The following is a 5541-nucleotide window of genomic DNA, read 5'->3' on the forward strand; positions in this document are numbered from 1 at the left end:
GTCAATGGCCATTCTAAGCTGAATGTGCCTGCTCTCGTCAGATCGCAGAAGTTACACGGCTTAAGGCCTCGCTAGAACCAGTGTGGGAGACTGTCTGGGAATTTGTGGTGTTGTTGACCTAACGCTTTGTTGTTTTGATTTTGTTTCACAATCGATTAAAAATCGACTAAAGCTTTAATTGTTAACGGCTATTCTAAGCTAAAATGTGCCTTTTCTCGTCAAATCGCAGAAATAAAACACTTTAAAGGGGTTTTCCGGAAGTAAAAAATTACTTTTAATTAAACTAAACAATAAAAAACATTTAACTTTGTAATGTACTTACGTTTGATTTGCTGGATGTATCGTCGTATCCCCTCTTCGGTCACGTGACCGCTTGTCCATGTAAAATTTGCACTTCCTGTGCATACCCGTCCATTCGCGCCTAACTTCCGGTTTGCGGTTTCCGGTTTTCACATTGTACGGTTACGTCATAAATGACATAACTGTACCACGTGTTTTCCCCATCTGCTTAGAGCATGCGTGGTTGACACTACCACGCATGCTCTGTTAAATGATATGGCTGCGTCTTCAGCAGCAGTGTTTCATTGCGCATGCGCAAGTTTTAATATGTGGTGTCGGTGTGCACTGTGACGGCCGTGTCTGCCGTAGCTCGCTCTCTCCTTCTCCTCCTCACAGTCCGAAGCGCATGTGAGGAGGAGGAGGAGGGTGTTTATTTGCTCACTGTAGGAGCGGAATCCCCAAGCCCGGGATTGGGGATTCCGCTCCAGGAGAAGTCACAGACTTCACTGTGTCCATATATGGACACAGTGACTTTTGAAGCGGAATCACCTTCGAATTGGCCGGGGATTCCGCTCCAAGAGAAGTCACAGACTTCACTGTGTCCATATATGGACAGTGACGTCAGGGACTAATGAAGCGGAATCCCCGCCGATGTGGCCGTGGATTCCGCTCCAAGAGAAGTCACAGACTTCACTGTGTCCATATATGGACAGTGACGTCAGGGACTAATGAAGCGGAATCCCCGCCGATGTGGCCGGGGATTCCGCTCCAAGAGAAGTCACAGACTTCACTGTGTCCATATATGGACAGTGACGTCAGGGACTAATGAAGCGGAATCCCCGCCTATGTGGCCGGGGATTCCGCTCCAAGAGAAGTCACGGACTTCACTGTGTCCATATATGGACACAGTGACTTCTGAAGCGGAATCACCAGCGAATTGGCCGGGGATTCCGCTCCAGGGAAAGTCACTGACTTCACTGTGTCCATATATGGACAGTGACGTCAGGGACTTCTGAAGCGGAATCCCCACCTATGTGGCCGGAGATTCCGTTCCAGGAGAAGTACCTCACTTCACTGTTCATATATGGACAGTGAAGTGAGGGATTTCTCTAGATCCATCCCCTACAGGAAAGTAGGGGGGGTGGCATTGCCTACAGGGGGGCTATGTGACATTACCTACAGGGGGGGCTATGTGGCATTACCTACAGGGGGGGCTATGTGGCATTACCTACAGGGGGGGCTATGTGGCATTACCTACAGGGGGGCTATGTGGCATTACCTACAGGGGGGGCTATGTGGCATTACCTACAGGGGGGGCTATGTGGCATTACCTACAGGGGGGGCTATGTGGCATTACCTACAGGGGGGGCTATGTGGCATTACCTACAGGGGGGGGGCTATGTGGCATTACCTACAGGGGGGGGGCTATGTGGCATTACCTACAGGGGGGCTATGTGGCATTACCTACAGGGGGGCTATGTGGCATTACCTACAGGGGGGGCTGTGTGGCATTACCTACAAGGGGGCTGTGTGGCATTACCTACAGGGGGGCTGTGTGGCATTACCTACAGGGGGGCTGTGTGGCATTACCTACAGGGGGCTGTGTGGCATTACCTACAGGGGGGCTGTGTGGCATTACTTACAGGGGGCTGTGTAGCATTACTTACAGGGGGCTGTGTGGCACTGCCTACAAGGGGGATGTGTGGCATTGCCTACAGGGGGGCTGTGTGGCATTACCTACAGGGGGGCTGTGTGGCATTACCTACAGGGGGGCTGTGTGGCATTACCTACAGGGGGGCTGTGTGGCATTACCTACAGGGGGGGCTGTGGCAGTATCTATAGAAGGTAGTGTGTGGCATTATCTACAGAGGGCAGTGTGTGGCAGAAAATTGACAAATTAAATTAATCCGTTTGTAAAACGGACAAGGAAAAAAACGGGTGCAAAACGGGTTAAAAACGGAAGCATGGTCCGGAATGGAACAGATGCAAAACGGCCGAGAAAACGGACCAAAACCGCCGTTTTTTATAGGCCGACACTCAGACCCTCTCGTGTGAATAGAGCCTAAAGGTAGTTGATGACGCGCCGTGTCTTTACACAGTCGAAAGTGCTGTCTTAACAAAGACACGGAGCGTCATCAATCACAGAACACGCCCCCTCCTCTGACAATCTCGTTGTCCACACCTTCTCATCCTTCTAAACACTTGTAGTTCCCGCACTGTGTGTGTATATATGTGTATATATACATATATCTATAATTTTGTGTGTGTGTATGTATATGCGTGTATGTATATATATATATATATATATAATTTGTATGTGTTCATATATATGTATGTGTGTATATATATATATATACATATATATATATACACACACACACACACACATTTTATATATATATATATATATATATATATATACACACACATACACAAAAGTTTAGATATAAAAATATATATAAATAGTGAGACACACTAAGGCCTCATGCACACGACCGTAGCCATGTGCACGGCCGTGATCTTCGGGTCGGCCTGCCCCGGAGTGTCACCCGCGAGCCACCCGCAAATCGCGGGCTGTGCACATGGCCACGTCCATTATTTTCTATGAGCCTGGACCGCAGAACACGGCCGTACTAAGAAACGTCCGTTCTTTACCGCGGTCCAGGGTTCTGGGCCATACACGGACCTTGGAAACCACGGTCTTTTGCATGGGCCCATAGAAGTGAATGGAGCCGCAATTCTCTCGTGGATTTTCGGGGGAATTGCGCCCACAAAAGCACGTTAGTGTGTATGGGGCTTTACATGCATTTATAGTAAATTATGTAAAAAAAAGAAACGTTTTACCATTGTTTGGAGTAGTGTTTGGTGTTTGCTTCACTGTAAGGCCCTGTTCACACAGTTATTTGCAGGCAGAAAATTCTGCCTCAAAATTTCGCTTGAATTTTCAGGCAGTTTTTGATCTGCCTACACGCCGTTTGCCACGATTTTTGACCGCGGGCATTGAGCGCAACTTGCAAAAACGCTGCGAAAAACGCTTTCTCTGCCTCCCATAGATGTCAGAGGAGTAAACGCCCGAAGATAGGGCACGTCGCTTCTTTTTCCCTCAATGGCCGTGGGCAAAAAACTTGGCAAATGGCGTGCAGGCAGGTCAAAATCTGCCTCCAAATTCAAGACAGAATCTTGATGCAGAATTTTCTGCCAGCAAAAAAACTCAGTGTGAACAGGGCCTAATACAGGATCTATTGGAACAGATCCAGCAGCAGGTGAGGTAAATGTGCTGACTGGATTGTGTGTACCAAGATGTCTGACTTAGGTGGAGTGGGCAGACTTAGGGCATGTTCACATGGCCTATTTTCGTCCATTTTTCGGGCCGTAAACTCCCGAAAAACGACCGAAAAATCCGAAGGAGCGTTTTTTGATGTGTTTTTTTACGCATAAAAAAACCACCGCGAAAAAAAGTGCAGGAAACCTCTTGAGACGTTTTTGGAGCCATTTTCCATAGACTGTAGTGAAAAAAGCTCCAAAAACGGGCGTAAAAAACGCAGCGAAAATCGCGATTTGAACAAAAAACTTCTGAAAATCAGGAGCTGTTTTCTCTTGAAAACGGCTCCGTATTTTGAGACGTCTTTGCCTGTGAACATACCTTGACATTTATCAGGCTGTGGAAGGGGCGGGGGAGGGAGACGGGTGCCTGTACTTAGATCAGGGATAGATGGAGGCACAAAGGATAATGATGATTATTACTGTGTAAGGGCTTATTTAGACGAGCGTGTAATACGTCCGTGCAACGCGCGTGATTTTCACACGCCTCGCACAGACGTAAATTAGTCTATGGGGCCGTGCAGATTGTCTGTGAGTTTCACGCAGCGTGTGTCCGCTGCGTAAAAGTCACGACATGTCCGATATTTGTGTGTTGTTCGCGCATCACGCACCCATTGAAGTCAATGGGTGCGTGAAAATCACGCGCAGCACACGGAAGCACTTCCGTGGTACGCGCGTGGTTCGCGCAACAGCAGTAAAAAGTATGAATGAAAACAGAAAAGCACCACGTGTAATCCAGCCTCAGACAGTGTGCAGGGAGGGAGCCGTCTGCCTGTTATTTGTAATTAGAGCTGGTAAGGACCATGTGACCATAGAGGGGCGTGGCAGTATGCAAGTAGCTGAGGTGCTTTGGAGGAAGAGGGAGGATGCAACTGTCTCCTCAGATGCAGCCGGGGATAATGGGTATAGTGGGTTACAAGACAGGAAACAGCCAGTAAGGGATGTAAACAAACAGCAAGGGATGTAAACAAACAGAAAAAGCAGCAGTGATGATGGAAATCAAACAGAAACTGGTTAGAAGTTTAATAGGGGGTATTAGGGAAGGCAAATCAAGGCTGGGGGACATTTTTTAGAAACATTTTTTTTCCTGGACAACCCCTTTAAGACCTCGCTAGTACTAGTGTGGGAGACTGTCTGGGAATCCGTGGTGCGGTTGACTTTTTATTATTTTGTTTAGCTTTTGTTTCACAATCGATTAAAAAGGACTATGGATTAAAGCATTTAATGTCAATGGCCATTCTAAGCTGAATGTGCCTGCTCTTGTCAGATCACAGAAGTTACACAGCTTAAGGTCTCGCTAGTACCAGTGTGGGAGACTGTCTGGGAATCCGTGGTGCTGATGACCTATTGTTATGCTGTTTAGATTTTGTTTCACAATCAATTAAAAATAAAAATAGACTAAAGCTTTAACCCCTTAATGACCGCCGATACGTCTTTTTACGGCGGTCATTAGTGGGCTTTATTCTAGAGCGCCGCTATTCTACGTCGCTGCTGTAGAATAAAGTAAACAGAGCAGGGAGCCGTGAAATCTCCCTGCTCTCAGCTGCCAGAGGCAGCTGAGGGCTGGGGGCGTCCCTGCTCTGCCGGGTGAGATCGATATTAGTATCGATCTCACCCGTTTAACCCTTCAGATGCGGTGCGCAATAGCAAGCACCGCATCTGAGTGGTTTTGGAGAGAGGGAGGGAGCTCCCTCTCATCTCACTGACACCCGGCGATAAAATCGCCGAGTGTCTGTGTCTCTAATGGCAGCCGGGGGTCTAATAAAGACCCCCAGGTCTGCCTGGAGCGAATGCCTGCTAGATCATGCCGCAGGCATGACCTAGCAGATGCCTGTACGTTTTAAACGGACAGGCAGTAATACACTGCAATACAAAAGTATTGCAGTGTATTATAATAGCGATCGGAGGATAGTGAAGTCCCCTAGTGGGACTAGTAAAAAA

At 47.7% G+C, this 5541-nt stretch overlaps 2 pseudogenes; both read left to right on the top strand.

Annotated features, from left to right (window-relative positions):
* Positions 1 to 119, top strand: LOC142677776 (5S ribosomal RNA; annotated as a pseudogene).
* Positions 120 to 4826: 4707 nt separating this feature from the next.
* Positions 4827 to 4945, top strand: LOC142710516 (5S ribosomal RNA; annotated as a pseudogene).
* Positions 4946 to 5541: the final 596 nt, after the last annotated feature.

Source organism: Rhinoderma darwinii, chromosome 1, assembly GCF_050947455.1.
Source record: "Rhinoderma darwinii isolate aRhiDar2 chromosome 1, aRhiDar2.hap1, whole genome shotgun sequence".
Lineage (NCBI taxonomy): Eukaryota > Metazoa > Chordata > Amphibia > Anura > Rhinodermatidae > Rhinoderma > Rhinoderma darwinii.